A 22,492-nucleotide genomic window follows, 5' to 3' on the forward strand; every position below is an offset into this window, starting at 1 on the left:
AGAATATATATATATATATATATATATATATATATATATATATATATATATATATATATATATATATATATATATATATATATACACAGAGAGAAAGAGAGAGAGAGTTAGGAGCCTGCACCGATACAGCACATTGCCGCACCCACCACATGACAAACCACCTCAGGATCCCAGATTAGGACCCCACTAGTTCAGATGGAATGGAACACTGTGAGGTTTTTATGGTGGCTGGAGTACCAATCCTGCCACCAACCCCCAGGTTTTTCCCTGCAGGTTGGAGGGCCTAGTGCATTTCTATTTATGTATAACGGTGCCTTTCACATCTATCTATTATATAGTGTCTTCCTATCTATCTATTGTATAGTGTCTTTCACATCGATCTATCATACAGTGCCTTTCATATCTATCTATTATATATTGTTTCTTCCCATCTATCTATTATATAGGGCCTTTCACATCTATTTATTATATAGTGCATTTCTATTTATCTATAAAATATGGCCCTAGTGAAAGGCACTCTTAACAGCATTATAGACCCCGGCAAAGCAGTGTACTGGGACCTCTACCTACACAACCACACAGCAAGTCACAACATACATAGATTAGCATGGGGCCCCAGGCCAACTGCCCAGCATGCCCATGCATTAAGACGACCCTGCCTTTCACGCCTATTAAATGGTGTCTTCCTCTCTATTATATAGTGCCTTGCAAGCTAGCTATCTATCATATAGGGTCTTTCACATCTATCCATTATAAAGTGCCTTTCTATTTATGTGTAATACACATTTCACATCTGTCCATGAATTAGTTTCTTCCTATCTATATATTATATAGCGCCTTTCACATATATCTGTCTATCTATCTAGATATTTTTAGGTAGTCCCTTTCCATTTGTCTATCTAATGAAGGCGGCAAATGCTGTTTGTAAGGTAGTGGACGTCTGCTCCTGTTGGATAATTCCAGGTATTAAAATATGCAACTAGTGTTAATTTAGACAAACAAAATGCAAAATAAAAGTGAAATTGATCTGAAGAAAATGCAGGTTTTCTTTTCTCACCTTTGTATTATTCTCTCTCTATTCGGTGTCCTGCCTTTCAGAGGACCGAGACATTACGTTAGCAAACAGCACACGATATACTGAAAGTCAGGTGTCCCGTAATTCAAAACGGTGATTCCTCCAGCAGGGCCCGCATTTGTTCTTTGATCGCTTCGCCTAAGTTGCAGGACAGGAGACGAGCATTCAGCTTTAGCATACAGGTGGGCGTATTTATTGGTACAAAGTTAAATCATACCGTATGCGCACTTCATCAGATTGATGATGTTCTTCATCTGCGAAATGAAAGACTGTCCCTTGACTTCACATCCAAAGTGACCGTGAACTGGGCTTTACTCACCTTAAAGCGCTAAGTCAGGGATGTTATGGCATTAAGTGGCCTCGAATTTGCATCTCCCATCTTCACGACATTGCTTTCTAAGCTGTACAGCAACTCCTTCCTTACTTGCTAGGATGCTGCTCGTCTGCTGCGAGCTCTCTCTGATGCACACAGTTTGTTCTTATCTATTCTGTCTTTACACCCTCTTTCCTTCCTCTTTAGCAGTAACAGCTTGCTTAGAAGAAAAAAAGTGGCGGTCTTCGAGGGACAGCCCTATTATGCGCAGAGCTACGATGCTTTAATGTACGCTGAGCCGCGCTCAGTTGCGGTTCGTTAAGCTGCGCTGTCCGAGATTGCGCCGTTCTGAAATGCGCTGAGGTGCGCAGACTCGAGCGTATTCCGAAGAGAAGAGCTAGGCTTTATAGTAAACTGAGCAGCGTTCAGCTGCACAGCGTGTTGCATTGTACGGAAGCGGGCTGCGATTCTGCTAGCTCATCTGTGCAGTCCTAAATCGTAACGAAACGAGCTGATTTGCACAGACCGGGAGTGTACTCTGCGAAGAACTGCAATGCTTTAAAGTACACTGAGGCACGTTGAGCTGCGTTCTACTAAACTGAGCTTCGCTGTCCAAAGTTGGGCCGTTCCGAGACGAGCTGAGGTGTTCAGACCGCTGTGTTCAGCTGCGCAGGCGCAACAATGCACGGAGCCCAGCTGCATTCTGTTAAACTGAGCTGCGCTGTCCGAAGTTGCGCCGCTCCGAAATGAGCGGAGGTGCGCTGACCTCGAGTCGAGTCTGGTTTCAAAGCCCACATGCACGCTAATTAAACTTTATTAGAAACCGTACACCATCTCTTTGCTGTGCACAAAATTGCAATCCTTCTCGACGCATTCATTGTTGATTTTTCGGAAGCTGATTTTGAAACTTCAGGTTCGGCTTTAGTGACATCCCACCTGTCAACGTGAAAGATGATGTCTAGGACAAAAAAAAAAATTAAATTACGCGGAGGACGGATTGAACATGAAAGACAGTTTCTTACTAACATTAACTGGCAGGTTTGGGTGCTTTGCGGCCATCCTACGGAACCGAGCCCGAATAAACTGTATCCACCACTCGAACACCTTTTTATTTTTATTTTTATTTTTTGGTGCTTGGCACAGGCAGTTCAAGCGAAAACATTTCTATCCAACAATGTCGGGTGCTTTAAAAGCGACGGTGGCGTGAAAACAAGCAAGGAGGGGCGACAAGTGCGCAAAACGAAAAGACGATTTACTTGACACAAGACGACGTGCCCGCGCCGGGCCGCGAGATCGCGCTTTTTGCAGACGATGCTTCGCTTTCCGATATTTGCTCTTCATTTTTTTAAGAATAACCCTCAGCGCACGCACACACATACACACACACTCACGCGCGTATCTTAGCGAAAACAAGAGAGGAAATGACTAAACGTTTCCGGCATAAGAAGATCGCGCGTACGCGCGCACACACACGCACACCAAAAGCCCCGCTGTTAAGGTGCGCTATCCCAAAGCCATCACCAGAGTTTAAACGAGGCGCGATCGAACGCGACCACCTACCTAGCGTGTAGCATCACCGACCCGTAAACACCAGTAGAGACATCCCAGGTCATCTTTGTCCAGCGGTTGCCAACCCGGCTTCCCGCAACTAGTTGTCATTTCGGCTGCTTTGATCTCCTTTCGAGTGAGTCGTGAGCGCGATCAGAGGACGACGACGAGACGGCCAGTTGCGTAAGTCCACGCTTACATCAGTGTGACACGCGAGGCTGAGCGGGTCCTGCAAAGAAGCTGGCATTCAGGCATGTCGGTCGGTCGACGCCGGTCCGCTCCTCCTCCTCCTCCTTGTTAGGGTCCTGCTGCACAGTTGCACACGGCCGGGGCGCCGCCGCTCGCTTTCGGCTACTGAAGCTGCAGCTAAAATTAGGCACCTGCTCTGACACATATCGTGAATAAGCCGCGTGACGTGAGCTTTCATCTCTGGGAGGCGGCTTTCAAAAATGCCCTCTGTTGGTTTTTCATTGTCTTTTATTGTACTGTTGAAAATGTGGAGGACCCTTAACTCACACTTATTTTTGTGTCTTTGCCAGTTGATCAGTGTGGCAGCACACCAGGGGTCTTTAATTAAAAGCAACAGCATGGCCATCGACCTTTTTTCAAAACTTCTTCTGCAAGCCTGGGATTCCCCTTCTCGCTTTGAGGTGTTAAAAGCAAACTGCTCACCTCATGCGGGTATTCAGTTCGCTTTCCTCCAGTGTTTCTCAAACCATTTTGGTGTCGCGACCTACGGGTTGAGTCCTCTTACTGAATCCAGCGTGACGGTCGTTTATCGAGTGCGACGGTTGGAACGGCGACCCATCATAAACAATGGCAAGTCAAGCCCCACAAACCGGGGTCGGTCGAGCCATTTAGTGACCTATTGGTGGCGCTGTCGCTTGAGGGGTGCCGTTTGTGAAAGTTACTGCAGGGCATGCGCTCTGAACACCAAATGTCCCCGTCTATGTGACTCAAAAAGTGTGAGGACCTAAAGGTCCTCGACTCAAAATCTAATACTGAAGGCTCCAATAGACCCAAGCTGCGGACACAGAAACAGCATGAGACAGAGTTTCTCTCCCCAGAGCCTCCTGGTTACACCCATCGACCCCCAAACAGGGCCACCCTTCCTCACTACACATCACAGACAAACCCCGAGGGTGTCTAAACTGGAACCGGGCCAGAAGGGTACTGCCATCTCTCAAATCTCATTCATCCCCCAGTCTATCCATTATCTTTTTGTCTGATTAGACATGCACGTTAATGGACTCGGAGGAGGTGTGTAATAATCTGTGTCCCACATACGTGCACATGGGGGGCAGTCTGATGGCTTAATGGAGCAACTGAGACTGGGGTTGATTAATCCTACTAATACCTTCTCTCCCCTTTTCGCAGACCTTCAGAAGGAAAACTCCGCCTACTTCTGGGATCAGACCCCGCCCTCCTTCCACCCTCACTTCCTCTCCAGTCCCGCCTCTTCCTCCCAAGAACATATAAAAGAACAAACCCTGCACTTGTCAGTCAGTCGCTGTTGACTCAGTCTCATATGATTACCCCTAACTGTTATAGATTGCTGCTACATTATATGGGGTGGACACCCTAACTCTTTATCTTTGTTCACTGTCATCACATTAGGGGGGCACTGCTGCTAACACTGTCATCACATTAGAGGGGCACTGCTGCTAACACTGTCATCATCTTCTTTTCCCACAGTGCTCAGAAAATGTCCATTGTAGGCATTTAGCCCCGCCCCTTCTGGACCTGCCGCCATATCCCCAAAAGGAGGCGTGTCAAAACCCACGAGACGGAACTCCACTGAAACAAGATAGATAGTTTCCCTCAGTCCTCTTTTTGAGTTCCCGCAAGAGGGACATGAGCTAATGAGTGTGATTTTTAGTTCAGATTTCTTTATTTTGTATCAAATGTCCTAGCAAAGCATTGCAGAAAGGGTTAGGTATAATAATAGAGATTTGATAGCAGTGATCACAATATTCACCTTAGTCAGTGGATGGGCCTCTCTGGCAGGGTCTTAAATTGGTTTGAGTCGTACTTGGCATGTAGAAAATTCTTTGTTAGTTGTGGTAATTATACTTCAAAGACACATGCTATTCCATATGGTGTTTTACAAAGGTCTTTTCGATTTACATGCTTCTGTTTGGTCAAGTTATCTTGGGGCATAACGTGAGCTATCACAGCTCTGCTGATGACACACAACTGTATTTATCAATAGCACCTGATGACCCCGACTCTCTTGATTCACGGACCCCCAATGTCTTACTTGTGTTTCTGAATGGATGAGTAGTCATTTTCTCACACTAAAGGAGAAAACAGAAATTTTAGTGATTGGCAAAAATTGATATAATGAGGATATTATAAATAAGCTTGATGCATTAGGATTAAAAGTCAAGACGGAGATAAAGAATTTAGGGGTAACTATTGACTGTGACCTGAATTTTAAATCGTATATTAATCAGATTACTAGGACAGCATTTTTTCACTTAAGAAACATAGAAAAAGTTAACCTCTTATAACATTGCAAGATGCTGAGAAATGAGTTCACGCTTTTGTTTTCAGTCGGCGAGATTACTGTGACGCACTCCTCTCAGGACCACCAAAAAAAGACATCAATCGATTGCAACGAGTGCAGAATGGAACTGCTAGAATCTCCAGTTTTGATGTCACTACACTGGTTACCTGTGTCATTTAGAATTGACTTTAAAATACTGCTGATGGTTTATAAAGCCTTAAATCATCTCGCTCCATCTTATATTTCAGAATGTCTGTCGCCTTGCACTCCAAATCGTAACCTTAGATCTTCAAACGAGTACAGAATGGAGCTGCTAGAATCTTAACTCGGAAAAGAAAATCTGAGCAGATCACGCCAGTCTTAGCGTCACTACACTGGTTACCTGTGACATTTAGAATTGACTTTAAAATACTGCTGATGGTTTATAAAGCCTTCAATCATCTCGCTCCATCTTATATTTCAGAATGTCTGTCGCCTTACACTCCAAATCGTAACCTCAGATCTTCAAACGAGGGCCTGCTTAGAATTCCAAGAGCTGAACTTAAAAGAAGTGGTGAGGCGGGCGGCCTTCTGCTGTTAGGCGCCTCAAGTCTGGAATAGCTGACCGATAGAATTCGCCAGGCTGAAACGGTGGAGCACTTTATAAAACTACTAAAAATTCATTACTTTAACATGGCTTTCTCATAGCTTCATCCTAGTTTAATCCTGATATTCTGTATATGCATTGATTTATCAATATCATTCATGGTGCCTCTGTAATCCATACTAACCCCTACTTTCTCTGCTGTTTTTTTTTTCCAGTTTTCTGTGGTCCTGATCTGCGCCACCACCACCTGATCAAAGCACCGTGATGTCCCTCCATTGATGGATTAAAGGCCAGAAGTCCACATGACCGTCATCATTAAGTCCTTCCACGAGAACCCTGAATACAATGAGGACTGATAGTGAGGTCATTTATGTGAGGTAGAATGCCTAGAGGGGGCTGGGTGGTCTCGTGACCCCCGAACTCCTGCAGATTTTTTTTTTTTCTCCAGCTGTCTGGAGTTTTTTTTTTGTTTTTTCTGTCCTCCCTGGCCATCGGACTTTACTTTTATTCTATGTTAATTAGTGTTTCCTAATTTTATACTTTGTGTTTTTTCTCTTTCTTCATTATGTAAAGCACTTTGAGCTCCATGATTTGTATGAAAATGTGCTCTAGAAATAAATGTTGTTATTGTTTATTTTGTGTCTTCGGACAACTTAAAAGGGAAAACCTGCTTGGCTCCCCAAAATTTCTTGCTGGAGTGGTGAGCCATCACTACCAACTGTGCTGAACTCCACAAGAGGAGAAGGTCCACATGAATAAAAACAGAAGAACATCCAAGTGTGTAGCGTGAGAAACGGACGCCTTACAGGCCCTCAGTTGGCTTCTTCCTTAATTATACACCAGACAACAGTGCCATTTGCAAGAACCAAAAGACGACCCGCGGGTCACGACCCACTTTTTAGTTTAAGGCACACTATGGCCAGAGTGACGGGGCTCCCCCAGAGCCTGTCACAAAGCACCAGTGCACCTGTCAGAAGCGATAGGGGCCTAGAAATTGAGGTCAGCAGGGTAATAATGGCCACTTCACTCCAAAACAAGCTGTTAGCATTTAGCTGGTGCGCTGCTTAAGCTCCCACCGGCCAGGATTTCACTCAGCTGACTCTGCCATGTGGGTTAAGTCGGGATACGGCAGGATCAGTAATCTGGGCGCAGTTTGTATTGTAGACGGGGTCCTTTACTGAAGGCATCTGGGTGACCCTCTCTGAATGACAATTTAAAGACCAGGCTTTGGTGCATAAAATCTCTCTCTGCTCAGGAGCTGAGCCCTAAAATGCTACATGGCCGAAAAGTGCGTGGACACCCCACCGGGTGACGGAGTTCAAGTGTTTCATTTTTAACTGGCACGTCAAATCAGCACACGGCCGTGCAGTTGGCACTGACAAACACGTAGAGCTCAGCGACATCTCCCTGAGTCCTCCTCGTTCTGGGGGGCGACAACACAACACAGCCCAGCCCTGGGCTCCACGCTCTTCTTCTGCCAGGTCTGAGACTGTCTTTGGAGACCCCATCTCTAGAATATAGTGCCTTTCATGTCTGTCTATCTGTCTGTCGTCTCATATCTATGTATCTATCATATAGTGCCTTTCTCCACATTTCATCTACCTAGCCCTCATACAGTCCTTTACTAACATATCTGCTTGTATCTGTTTTATAATGATTTCAATCTATCATATAGTGCCTTTCCTATCTATTATATAATGCCTTTCCTATCTATCTATCTATCATATAGTGCCTTTCCTATCTATCCATTTATTGTATAGTGCCTTTCTAATCTATCATATAGTGCCTTTCCTATCTATCCATTTATTATATAATGCCTTTCCTATCTATCCATTTATTATATAGTGCCTTTCTCATCTATCTATCTATCATATAGTGCCTTTCCTATCTATCCATTTATTATATAGTGCCTTTCCCATCTATCTATCCATTTATTATATAGTGCCTTTCCTATCTATCCATTTATTGTATAGTGCCTTTCTAATCTATTATATAGTGCCTTTCCTATCTATCTATCATATAGTGTCTTTCCTATCTATCCATTTATTGTATAGTGCCTTTCTAATCTATTATATAGTGCCTTTCCTATCTATCTATCTATGTTATAGTTCCCTTCCTATCCATGTATCATATTATATCTTTCATATCTCTTTATCTATCTCACAACAGTACCTTTCTTATTCATCTATCTATTATATAGTGCCTTTCTCTTCTATTTCCCTATATCTATATTATAATGCCTTTGCTGTCTATCAAATAGTGTCTTTCATGTCTTTCTCTTCATCTGTCTTCTTGTCTCTATGTATATGTTATGCCAGGCCTTTCCTATCTTTTGACCTATGTCTCTGTTATATAGTGCCTTCCTCATCTATCTGCAGTATTGTGCCTGTCATATCTATCTATTATATAGTGCTTTTCAGATCTATCTTTCCATCTATCGCTCTTCTCATATCGTTGTTGCAATCACATAGCATCTTTCTTATCTGTCTTCCTATGTCTATTTTATAAAGCTTTTGCTATCTATCTATCTATCTATCTGTAGTGTCTGTCTTTCCTATTACAAAGCCCCTTATCTGTCTGTCTGTTATAAAGTGCCATCTTCTCTGTGGTGTCTTTCCTGTCTATCTAACTATAGATATTTATTTTAAAGTACTTTTCCTATGTACAGTATGTCCATATTGTATAGTGCCTGTCCTATCTGCCTTTCTATCCTGTAGTGTCTCAAGATTCTTTTTTTGTCACATGCATAGTTATACAGGACAACACGCAATGAAATGCATCCTGATCCGCTTATCAAGAACTGTGCAAAATTAGATATCAGTTAGATTAACAAAAAGTCATAGATTGAAAGATAACAGTATAGTAGAACTTAATAAATAAGTAAAATTATGTGAATATAGTAGAATTAAGTGTTAAGGCGCAATACTGCAGTGATTATTGTTCAAAACCCAAGTTAGACAGGTGCATAGTTAAAGGACAGACCAATTCTCAAAACAAGGTTCGGGTAGACATCATGGTACAACTTACAGTCCAGTCTAAGTATGTGGAGGGTCATCATGGATGAGATGGCGTGTTCTGATTTAACAGTCTTGAAGCTTGAGGATCGAAACTCCTTCTGAGCCTCTCTGTCCTGGCCAGGATGCTACCAAACCTTTTGCCTGATTTTTAACAGATGAAACAGGCTATTGCTGGGATGAGAGGAGTCTTTGATAACCCTGAGAGCTCTGGTCCTGCATCTTCTGGTGTGAATGTCCTGCAGAGATGGTAGAGCTGACCTGCAGCAGCGTTCTCTGTAAGGGCTTTACGGTCCTGAACTCAGCAGTTTCCAAACCAGGATGTGATGTTCTGTGTCAGGATACTTTCCACAGCAACAGAGTAGAAAGTCTACTTTGTCAAATCTCTTATACCAGTAACGGCGCACTGCTATAACGATAACGTGCAGTGAATCCACTTGACTTGAACATTCCTAGTTTTCATTCTCTTTCTCTGTACATTTACCATTCATTTGCTCAGCGGTTGATGCGCTTGCTGCTTCTCTTCTCTTCTCCACCTTAGCGGCCTGCTTCTTCTCTTCTTCCGTCAGCATCTTTTCACATTAAGACTGATTAAGTCAGTGTTTGTGTTGCAATTACTTAGTAATTTAAATTTCTTTAATTTTTCACTTAAGCTGGCGCTTAAGTCTTTAACCCGCCTCAAGAATGATTTTAAATATGAAGAGGTAGGGGAAGTGACGGCGAAGGTCGTAGAGATGAGACGGGGGCCGGTTCGCATGCGCCACACGGCTGCTCTGCTGTGCGCTGCCGAGAGCGGATTCTACAATAAACTAAAAATAAAAAGAGGAATAACCTTGGAGGTCAATCATCACCTGGAAAGCGGACAGGAGACGTCACGTAGTGTACGTGTACCAAATTTCAGGTCCATCGGTCAAACGGTTTGCGAGCTACAGGTGATTTAAAATCCTGGACAGACAAACAAACAGCCATGGCAGCGCAATATATAAGAAGATAGTGTCTTTCCTCTCCATTTTATAGTGCCTTTCATATTTATCAATACACAACAAAGACATCAGATTATTAGCCCGTTTATCCACTTCAGGGTGGCAGAGGCCTGAGCCAATCCCAGCAACTTGGAGCACACGGCAGGAGCCAACACTGGAGGGCCAGTCCACACACACACACACACACAGATGGGCGAGTCCAGCTAATTGGCAGTTCCCCGTGTTGGTGTGCGGTGGGCTGAGAGGCTGTGCCCTGTAATCTAGCGCCGTCCCATCCCGTACCGCACACCATGCTATCAGAGCAGGCTTTGGCCCCCCAGTGACCCTGACCCGGACGTGCAGGCCTAGTCTGAAACACGACTGCTCGATTGCGAATGCAGCGCTTGTCCTAGGAGTGTCGAGGACCCCGTCTCATCCATGCACCCGCACTCTGTCCTTTAATGCCCACGTGAGTAGACCACTGAGTGCCAACCTGACATGCGGTGCTTTGGTGCTGCAGACAAATCCCACCTGCTTACAGCTTGCCCACAATTCACATTTATGCCTGCCGCTCGGTTTGTCTTTATTAACATCATCATTTTGGGCTGTGAATTTTAACGATGGCCATGGCAGGTGTGCCGTATACTTTAATTTGTATCCTAATTGATTTGGAAAAGTCGGAATTCCCTGCACTCCAAACAGCCACCAGTTAATCGAGCTCCTTCTTCATTGTTGTGTGCAGATAATGAAATGTGACAAAAACATGGAGTCCATCATGCAACTTGAAGAGTGAACAAAAGGGGCCACTTGGGGACAGCAGGCACAGGCACCAGATGACATCAAGCAGTACCTTATACATTATATGGCCCCACTGTTACCCCTTATTTTGGCAAGGTGACCTGGGGCCCTATAAGCCACAGGTGGTCCTCAAAAGTTGTAGGGCAAACCTGTGGCCACCATAGGGCGATCTAAGGCTATGAGCTTAAGGCTTCTGTGTGACATATTGGAGAACCTGTAGATGGTACCTTTGTTACTTGGGGGGGTTTCACTCTGGGAGTGGTCTGGGGCTAAAATACCCGCCTTGTTCTGCCAGTCCATTGGAAATGTAGTCATGTTAGAGGTGGGCAAAGGTTCACAAACGAGGAGGATGAAGGACAGAGGTTTGGTGGGTAAGTGGAACAGCCATGCTGCCCTGATCAATGGAGTCCTTAGTGTAGTGGATAGGCCAAAATGAGACGTTAGTCTTTTATTTTTCTATTATATTGTCATCTTGTCCCCATCATATTTTCTGAAGTACCTTTCAGAGTTTATTCTGCATTCCCTGATGTCAAAAGTGCCCCCTATGTGAAGTGGAAAGACGGATTTGAACGAAAGGGGAAAAAAAACTGAATTGAGCCTTCCATATTGAAGAGCAATCTACAAGTGTACATTGGCCAGCTAAGGGTCAGAGAGACCGGAGACCCCCTGAGTTTATAGAGCGCCTTTCCATAGTGACTAGCAGGTCTTTTACAGATACAGTCCAGTTCTTTACTCTTTACTACATTAATGATTATAAGCCATAGTTAAAGTAACAGGGTCGGGTGTTGTAACATTATACAGCGCCTCTCCACAGTCGACACCATTTCAAGGTACTTTACAGACCGGACATGGATATCTCCGTTTTTGGACGATGTGAGCGCTGGCAGATTAAAGAACCTCCACATGGGCATAGCGCCTGCGAGTCATTAGTCATAACCAGGCTTGTGACCTTCTGATTTTATATAGCGCCTTTCAACAGCACATTTTTTGGAGCTACTTTGGAAATACCGTACAGTTATTTCAACTTGAACACCGGCAAGTCTGAGGAGAAGTTCAGGGTCACCGTGATAGCAAATCATCAGTGGTGGCTGAACCTGTCAACTCCACTCTTGTAATTTGATATAGCGCCTTTCCAGAGGGAGCAGTGCTTCAAGTTACTTTACGCAGACGGTAACTTGGTCTCCATATTTGTAAAGTCTAAGCCCTGGCAGAATGTTGGACCTGTTTAAAGTGTCAGCAGTGATGTCTGAATTTTATATAGTGCTGTTCCACAAGAATCCCCATCCCAAGGGACCATACAGATACAAAGCCAAATATCACCCTTTGGACGAGTTCTCTCTCGAGAGAGAAAGAGAGAGAGAGATGGAATTATTATTATTACGTGCTATTTGGCAAATGCATTACAACATTTGTGAGTAAACTGGTTATACGTCATCTGCTGCTCCCACTGAAGCACAGGCAGGTGAAGTCACTTGCTCCGGTCAGTAAACTCACAATCTCAGGGTCTGAAGTTCAAGTCCTTACCTACTACACCACATACAGTATGTACTGTACAGATCAGTCTTCTAGCTGTCCTCATCATATGAGGCCCCTTTATGTTCCAGTTGACAATCTGCCCCCTGCAGGATTTAGGGAGTAGCAGCTAGTAATACAGTTAGTTTGGTTCCTGATGTTAGATATTGTTTTGTTGAATGCTGTCAAACAAATATTTTAAAATGGACTTTTCTGTGGTCTTTCTCTTTCCTGTTTGTGGGCATTTTGCTTTCAAAAGCTTTTGCCCAAGAAATAGGCCTGTGCAAGACACAGGCCTCCATCTTGAGTTTGGGGTTAGGCTGCCTAGTGGGGTGAGGCCTACCCCTTTGGCTCAGACCTGCAAGGCAGTGCAGCTCTGGCATTTGTTTTTTTTTATCCTACACCTTTAGATACTTTTTAGCAAATGAGATAGATGTGTGGATAACTATGGCAATATATTACAGAGCTGAAAGGCACTATGTAACAGATACATACTGTAGATAATTATGGAAATATATAATAGATAAGAAAGGCACTTAACATAGATAAATACAGATAGAGGATAAAGAAGACTTTTTATGAAAGATACAAATTATGACAGATTATAAAAGATCTGACAGGCACTACATGATAGTGACAGAGATAATTATGGAATTATAAAATAGATGAATTAGTAATGCATGATAGAGATAGATAGATGTGAAAGGCGCTAGATAGATAGATAGATAGATAGATAGATAGATAGATAGATAGATAGAAAGGCGCTATATAATAGATAGATAGATAGAGTGAAGGGCGCTATATAATAGATAGATAGATAGACAAATGTGAAAGGCGCTATATAATAGATAGATAGATAGAGTGAAGGGTGCTATATAATAGATAGATAGATAGAGCCTTCAGCTTTAGACCCCCACCATGTGAGTGGCACCAGCATGTACCCATGCCAACATCCGAGAGTGATCGAATTTATGTGCCTAGAGCGCCCACTGCTCCCGAGAACGCTCCGTGATTTGTGTCAGGGCTGAGGCCGCCAGCGGATTGAGGTCAGTAATATCAATGAAGGTGTGATGGCGGCAGGTGTTTTGTGTTTGCTTCAGCCTAGAGGGGGCGCTCTCAGCAATTTCTTCAGCACAGAGTAACACCGAGGACGCTTAGATTTCATTATAAAATTGTCTGGTTATACAAACGACGGCTACAGGGTAGTTTATGACAAACAGCCTTTTGCAATACAAAATAATAAGAAACAATAAAGCCCACCCCCCCAGCTTGCCCCTTAATGGGGGGCTTCTCCACTTTCTCATGTAACTTATTCTTTACTCTTTCCATCCTCCTGACTTCATGTCAGCCTGCCTGTACCCTGGTAAGAGACACCAGTAGTCACAGCTCCCCCTTATGGATGCAACCACACAGGGTTCTGTTCAACACAACTAACAGGACCCTCGGATTATTCCAGGGACCCCTGATACACCTCACATTCCTTTCTATGAAATCATCCAAAGAGTTCCTTTACCTGCATCTCTGGAGTACTGGCTTCTGCCACACACCAGCAAGGGCACAACTTCATGTTCACTCGTCCCTTGGTACAAATAATCCAGATAAACAGAAGAAGCCCACCCTCTGCGCTGTTCACTTCTTCAGCCGTGTAGAGTCACACCACACAAATCCCATGGTCTTCTCGTCCACCTCAACCTGTGCTGTCTCTGCCAGTCCTCCCCTCTCAGAACAGCACAATGGCTCAGCTCCCTTCAGATGCTCACCAGAGTTAACGCCTAAGCACCTTAAGAGCTTTGACAAAAGACGTCCGGATCAGGCACAGCTAAAGCAGCAGATGCAGACTGTTTACATGGCATGAAGGCATTGACTGGCCAGCTGGGATAACAGACGACGGAGCCACACCTAACCCTGGCGTCACCAGCCACCATGCCAGTTTGTTTGATTTATTCAGTCTAAAGGTTAAGAGCCCAGTCAGGCACCTTATCTGAGTCCTGCCCTGACTGCTGCTGCAGACTGCTAACTCAGGCCAGACAATCACAAATACCCTTCTTGGGGTCAGTTAATGGGCTCACTGCAGGTCTGAAACCATGCTGCACTCGTGTGACAGAACCAGCTTAAAGAACATGGCATGAAGAGACAACAAGCAACAAACTGGGACTGATGGGTAACTGGTGAAAGGCACTATATTATAGACACATAGACCACTGGGGAAAGGGACTGCAGAACAGATGGGAAGATAAGGAGCTACATTATAGATACTTAAAGGGCACTATATAACATAGATAGATAGATATGAAAGGCACTATATAATAGATAGATAGATAGATAGATAGATAGATATGAAAGGCACTATATAATAGATAGATAGATAGATAGATAGATAGATAGATAGATAGATAGATAGATAGATATGAAATCTGGGTGGGGCTCAGAGTAGAGCCGCTGCTCCTCCGCATTGAGAGGAGTCAGATGAGGTGGCTCGGGCATCTGATCAGGATGCCTTCTGGACGCCTCCCTGGTGAGGTGTTCCTGGCACATCCAACTGGGAGGAGGCCCCGGGGAAGACCCAGGACACACTAGAGGGACTATGTCTCCCAGCTGGCCTGGGAATGCCTTGGGATTCTCCCAGAAGAGCTAGAAGTGGCCAGGGAGAGGGAAGTCTGGGCCTCTCTGCTCAAGTTGCTGCCCCCACGACCCGACCTCGGATAAGCGGAAGAGGATGGATGGATGGATAGATATGAAAGGCACTATATAATAGATAGATAGACATGTGAAAGGCACTATATGATAGATAGATAGATAGATAAATAAAGAACTATTTAAGATAAGACATGACAAGATAAGATTTATCTTTATTTATCTAAAGGATAATTATTATGCCTTCAACATACTCGGGTGTAATAATAATGATAAATAAAAACAGTTAATGGAGGGAAAGGGGGAATATTACACCATAATAATAATACTATAGGTATATAATTGGTAAAAGGCACTATACATATGGACAGCCAATTGATGAAAAGCGCCATATAATACATAAAATAAATAGTTAATTGGTAAAAAAAAATCACTATAAAACAGATTGACAATCATTGAAAGGCACTATATAATAGATATACAATTAACAAATGGCACTATATAATTGATAGATTAAGAACTATGGTACAGATAGATAGTTAAAGGCACTATATAATAGATACATAGAGAGATAGATAATTAGTGAAAGGCACCATAAAAAAGACAAATGGTGTAAGGCACCATATAATAGATAGACAGACGGATATTTGGTAAAGGGAACTATAAAATACAAAGATAAAAAATATACATTATTGACAGATAACTGGTAAAAGGCGCTATATAAGATGAGGAACTACATTTCACACAGATAATTGGTGAAAGCCACTGTATAATAGATATATAGAAATAGTTTGAGTAAGGCACAACTAAATACTCTATAGACAGATAAGGAACTATATAGATGGATGGCTGAAAGTCAGTATACAACAGGTAGACGTATAATTGGTTAAAGGCACTATATAGCTGATAGATAATGAACTATTTAATAGACCATTGGTGAAAGTCACTTTGTAATAGATAGTAATATAAAGAACAGTATTAAACACACATAATTGTTAAAGTGCACTATATAAAAGACAAGAACTTTATTATGCATAGATAGATGTGAAAGGCACTATATGATAGATAGATAGATAGATAGATAGATAGATAGATAGATAGATAGCCCAACATTCACAGAGTGATGGCTGGCATAGGGCACCTTGGTTGAGTGCCCCCTAACATGTCTTGCTGTCCCACTCAGACACGACTCTTGCCTTCTGCCTGTGTGGCTGTCATTGTCTCACAATCCTGTGACGGACTCATCAGCTTCAGAAACGGATCGAATAATTACAAGGTTTTCTCAGGTTATGTGCCCCCTGCTGGCTGTGGTAGTCCACTGCACAGTACGAGGTATCTGCTTAAACGTGTGCTGCTGTGCAATTCAATTCAATTTATTCTTTCTAAAGTCACTGAACCTCAGCAGGTCTTTAGGTGTTTCAAGCTGAACAGGCTCACTTAAAAAAAAAACAAAAAAAAAACAAAGAATTGTCATTGTAAACATAAATGTGCCATGGCTTGATGTCCACTCCATAAAATCCCTGTTGAGTTGTTATGTCTGCTCAGTTCCCTGTGCTAACTAGTGTGTTAATGAGTTACTGAGCCTGTCACTTGTCACACAGTACAGCTATCACCGGTGACAAGTACTTTCAAATATAAATTATTTTTCTTCCATCTCCACAAAAAGCTCACTGCCAAGGTTTTTAATCTTGTGTGTATGGTGATAACGTTGATTATGAAAGGCGTAATATATTACACATTGTGCCATGCCTACCTGACTACCTGTATGACCAAAGCGGGTCACTTCACCTAGTGACTCTCGCACTGCTGACAAATGAAAGCAACTTAATTTTTTTGTAAAGAGTCTTGTAATAGAGTTCATTATGAAAGGCGCTATATAAAAGTAAAACCATGTGGGCTCAGTACAGCGCAGTCACGTGCTCGACGCCCACGTGCCGTGTACTCCTAAGATCTGCCTGGGCAGGAGTCTTTAGTGAACTCAGTGTGGCCATCTAGTGGTGAAGCTGCTGCACTGCAAATCAGGAGCTGCTGCTTTAATTCCTGAATCTACTGTACATCATGAGATGACCTGCATGTAGGCACCTTAAGTTAAGAATGGGTGACAAAGGAAACGGAAAAATAAAATACCAGCCCAGTTTAACCAAAAATCAAGTCAGGCTGCACAATCAGGATGTTGATTTCAAAAATGATATTATAATGAGTGCGCAGTGATTTAGTGGTTAAGGCTTTGGACTTGAGATTGTGGGTTTAAATCCCAGCACTGACACTGTGTGACCCTGAGAAAATCACTTCAACTGCCTGTGTTCTGATTGGAATAACGAAGGAAATGCGACTAAGCGCAGCTCAAATGTTGTGAGATGCCTTGGATGAAGATATCAACCGAATAAGTAAATGTCATTAAGGCAGTGTGACGGTACGTCCCATTCAGAGATCATTTTCAGCAATGTGAACCATGAAGGGCCCCTCATTCTTCAGCTCTCTCCCACTACAATATGCCACTGCATAACTGGAAAGAAATGGAGCAAGTCGGCAAATCATTTTCTATATGCTCCATCTGGAAGGGGACATAAACATACAAGATGACCGGTGTGAGGGTCTTCACCAGCAACGTTCATGTCTGACCAACCGTGGAGTCATAAAAACATTCAGATGCCGTCACATGATTGTGTTGTAGATTTCAGTTGAAAACGGATACATCTTCCATCTTTACTCATCAATCTCCACTCGATAACCCATCATGACAAAGTGACAACGTGTGGCCAGAAAGTTGTGCAAAATTCTAAAAAAAAAATCAAAACCTGAAATCTGTCATTTCTTAAAAATATTCAAACCCTTCATTTGCTATTTTTGTAGAAGCCCCTTTTGGAAACAACTCTCGCCTCCAGGCTTCTTGGGTGAGTCTCTACAAGCTTTGCACACCTGGATTTGGTGCAGCTGATCCCATTCCTCCTGGCCGATTCGTGAGACTGGATGGGACGCGTCTGTAAGCTGCCATCTTCAGGCCTCTCCATGCCAGCCTGAATGAGCTCAGCTACCCAAATCCAGGTGTGCAAAGCTTGTAGAGACTTCCCACAAGAAGACTCAAAAGTCTAAGGGGCTTCTACTGAATGAACGGTCTGAATACTTCAATGAAGGACAGGTTTCTGTTTCTGATTTGTAATGCATGTCCAGACCTTATCGAAAAACCTGTTGTCACTTTGTCATTATGAGTGGAGATTGATAGGCAAAAAAAGAACTAATGTATCCATTTTAAATTAAACCTACAACACAATAAAGTGTGCTGAAAGTGATGGGGTCTGAAAATTGTATGAATCCACTGTAAATTGGACTGAGCCTGCATGGGCAAAATAACAAAAAACAAAGCCTTTTGGCCATCGTGTGGACCCCTGGCATTGTCCACCTCTAACCTTTTTAGAGGTCAAGCCATTATGAATCCCCAAACCTCCCATAGAATGAAAGCAGGGGCTTTTTAAGTCTGGATATGTAAAGCCTTTACAAGAGTTTCTGAGTGACAAAGGTCTGCAGGTACCCCTGGGAAGCCCCTCCAACCCCCCAAGTGGCACTAGGTTTCCCTGCAGACCCCCCATACCATACAGCATGCCTGACGAGAGCCTGACTGCTCGTCCTCGCTAATTTTCTATTCTGGACTAGGAGTCCCCAAAGCACATAAATCCCAACAAGTTCCAAAAATGGCCACTAGAGGGGGATATCACCCTCAAACCCTGGCTAGTAATAAGGACAAGCATCAAATCTTTAGGAAATAAAAACACAAATGCCTTTTAGTAAAAATGATCTGGAATGGCTGCTAAAGGGGCTTTGACAAAGTATGGAATGAAGGGTCTGAATACTCCCATGAAGGGAAGATTTCCGGTTTTGAGTTTTAATACATTTCTAGACCTTATTGATAACACGTTGTCACTTTGTCATTATGGGTTTTTGATTTGGAGGCCGACGGGCAAAAATGACAAACGTATCCAATTCCAATTAAACCGACAAGAAAACAAAGTGTGCCGAAAGCGAAGGGGTCTGAATGCTTTATGAGTCCACTATAAAATTGGACTGAGCTAGCTAGCACGGGCAAAACTAAAAATAAAAATTAATTAACGACATTTATATAGCACCTTCCCAACCTACTCAAAGCACTTTTACATAAACAATGGAAGCCACTTCCACCGCCACCATCTGCCTGGACGATGCGATGGCAGCCATTCTTGTGCTGGTAGGCTTACCACACATTAGCTGTTAGGTGGCAAAGCCCGTTAGAGGCAGGGGTCCAGAATGGATGAGGCCATAGTGGGCAGTGCAGTCAGGACATTGGGGTACACCCTATTCTTTTCCAAAGATGCCAGGGAATCTTTCATGACCACAGAGAGTCAGGGCTTTACTTCATGAAGGCCGTTGCCAATTTTTACATCACAGTGTCCCTGTCACTGCACTGGGGGCATTGGGATCCACATTCAGACCACAGGATAAGCGCCCTCTGCTGGCATCACCCACACCTCCTCCTCCAGCAACAACCCAAGCTTTTCTAAGATGGTCTCCGATCCACATACTGGCTCTGGCCTGGACACACTTAGCTTCAGGTGGATGACCTCTCCTGAAGTGCAGGCGGTACGGCCGGTGAGCCATAGGTGTGAAAGACGCTATATGGACTGTCTGCTGATGTTGAGCGGCATCCGTTTCTTTTGTACGCATGTTGAACTTTGAAGACACAACGGGTTAAAGTTATGCTGGCAGTCTGCCCTTCTTCTCCTTGATCGCGTTTTATAGTGCGGACTCCTTGGCTTCGCAAGACTGCGAGGCAAAACACACAGCTGTTCACAAAATCTGCTCTCGAACTGCAAGCTCAGCGGCAGCAGCTGCTCTTTAATACGCCGCCAAAAACGGGGGCCCGCGTTTCAACAAAGCGACGCTCCGTTTAAGTTCCTCAAGTTGACATCATGCTTAGCTCCGGCTGGATTCACGTCAAGTGGGAGAGCCGCATTCTCAGCATTTGGTTTAATAATAAACTCATCACCAGCAGGGGGCGCACACACATGGCCAAGAGAACTCATCAGGGACGTCATTCAAACGCAGTGGCTGCAGGTTTTCATTCCAGCTGTGGACTGTAGGGGGAGCTTGTGTGTCGTCACCTGAATCCACATGAGGAACAAAAGAACGAAAGTAACAAAAGAATAATAAACAAAGAGGGGGAACAATCAAAGCAAATTAAAACAAACACATGGAGGTTGAAAATTACAAAAAGCAAAACCTTTTGGCCATCACATGTACATCAGGCTTAGTCCACCGCCAGCCTCTCTCGACATCAGGCCTATAGTGAAGGCAGGGACTTTTTAAGTTTTTTAAGTTACAAAATTCTGCAGGTGCCCCTTAGGAGTACCCCCAACTCCCCCCCCATGTGGCACTAGGTTTCCTGGCAGAGACCCCCCCAATACCACAGAGTGTGACTGGCAAGGGGCCTGACTGCTTGCTCTGGACTAGGAGTTTCAAAGCACATAAATCCCAATAAGTTCCAAAAATGCCCACTAGAGGGGGATATCACCATCAAACCCTGGCTACTAATAAGGGCAAGCATCAAATCTTCATAAACTGAAAGCTTTATTTTCAAAATGCTTTTTAGTAAAAATATTAGGCTACAACATAAAAAATCCAAATAAAAAAATAATAATTAAAAAGCAAACAGGCATCTGGTATCCCCCCAAAGGCCAAGGTTCCCTCACTGGTAGTGCATGAGTGCCATGAGGCTGGCATACTGCATGTGCTTGACGTGCAGCAGATGTTGCAGCTGTCATTCTTCTTCCTCCTCCCAAGATCAAGGTTCCAACATTTAACTTTGTTCATACCACAGAGGTCATTGTCACGTTTGATGACCTTACACTGAACGCGTATGCCCCGTGTCCTATGTTCCCTCTAAGCTGTGCTCACCTCTTTTCAGGGAGAGCCACACAACCATATTGATCTGTTATCGTTTCGCTCCACCTTCATCCATGGTTCTCGAAACTCCATGGGGGACCCCAGCCCCACCAACCCAACACCAGGTGACCTCAAGCCTGTTCAGCATTCATGGGTTGGTGTGTCTCATAACTTGAAACATCAAGGGGGACACCTGCATCAGGTGGCCTCAACCCCACTCAACAATACATCATGGTCATCATGATACATTATGATGGACATGTAATTCTAAGTGGGGGTTGTAGAAATCGTCATAAATGTAAAGTACCAGCTCACCTGTGAACGCCATGATGCCTGGATGCACAAAAGCACCTTGAGCAAGGGAAAGGCACTAGATAAATGAAATGAATTATTATTATTATTATCAAACATATGCTGCTTGGTTTACTGTCTTACGTCAGATACTTGCCTTTGTTTATTGGAGATTCCAGCACTCTTGTGGATGCCAGACAACAATACACCCAGCAAGGTGTAATGGACGGACAGACATCTTATCATGAGAGAGAGCAACGTAGACCTCAGGAGCACATCATATATTGAAATGTATTTTGTAATGAATGTTATAATAAAATGCATTGCATGTGGTATTCCAACAGGTGGCACACCACAAACATCTGTAGTAATAAAGTGCATTATTACAAATGTTTGTGTTTTGCCGTCTGTTGGAATAACACATGCAATGTATATGTCTTTATTATGTGCCATTTAGAATGGGATTTGAAAAACCACTGCTAATGTTTGCTATGTGCCATCTGTTGGAATTACAAATGAAATGTGTTTTACTATTACTGTTTGTGATACGAGATCTGTTGAAATGACTAATGCAATGCATATGGTATTTAGTATGGGATTAGAAAAAGTAGTGTTGAGGTTTGTGATGCATCATCTGTTGGAATGACAAATACAGTGTATTTTAATACTATACATTTTTTTTGTGTTGTGCCATATATTGGAATGACAAATGCAGTGCATAGGTCTCTATTATATACCATGTGGAATGGGATTTGAAAAACCACTGTTAATGTTTGCTATGTGGCATCTGTTGGAATGATAAAGGAAATGTTAATTACTATAAAATTTGTGATGTGAGAGCTGTTGAAATGACAAATGCAATGAATATGTCTCTGTAATATCCTCTTTAATAAAACCCCTGTGTGCGTCCAGGTGTCCGTGTGTGTGTGTCTTCTGGTGAAGTGCGTATGTGTGGGGCCACACGTGTTTAGTCTCTCCCTGTGCAGAGAGAGAGAGAGAGACACACACACACACAGGCGTGCGAGAGAGAGACACACACACACAGGTTGTTACAATGTTACTTTTCTTGGTGGTTTATTAAATTACGGATTTTTCAAATATTGATTTTTTTCCCTGTGCTTAAAACTCATTAAAAAAAAAAAGTGCTTTTAGCCAGCAGTTGGTAGCGCTATAACGCAAACTATTACAGTGTTACTTTTCTCTGTTGTTCAAGGTTTTCTCAGTGTTATTCAATGTTTTTACATTTAGTTTACTTTTACGCTGTGCATTCTATGGTATAATTATCTATATTTGTGGTTAAAAACTTAAAAAAAATATATTTACATACAGTTTGTACG

At 43.1% G+C, this 22,492-nt stretch overlaps 1 protein-coding gene across 9 annotated transcripts in view; it reads right to left on the reverse strand.

Moving 5' to 3' along the window:
• inpp4b (inositol polyphosphate-4-phosphatase type II B) overlaps positions 1-22,492 on the reverse strand; it is a 506,601-nt gene that overhangs the window by 340,703 nt on the left and 143,406 nt on the right. The window contains exon 1 of one of the 9 annotated variants that reach the window (XM_039750187.1): positions 2,949-3,272. The exons of 7 other annotated variants lie outside the window; for them this stretch is intronic. The gene's annotated coding sequence lies outside the window, so the exon portion shown is untranslated. Of the gene's footprint in view, positions 1-1,394; positions 1,521-2,948; positions 3,273-22,492 lie in introns of those variants that run through there. One more of the 9 variants, XM_039750188.1, reaches the window with a different exon arrangement.

The sequence above is a fragment of the Polypterus senegalus genome, chromosome 4, assembly GCF_016835505.1.
Source record: "Polypterus senegalus isolate Bchr_013 chromosome 4, ASM1683550v1, whole genome shotgun sequence".
In the NCBI taxonomy this organism is placed as follows: domain Eukaryota; kingdom Metazoa; phylum Chordata; class Cladistia; order Polypteriformes; family Polypteridae; genus Polypterus; species Polypterus senegalus.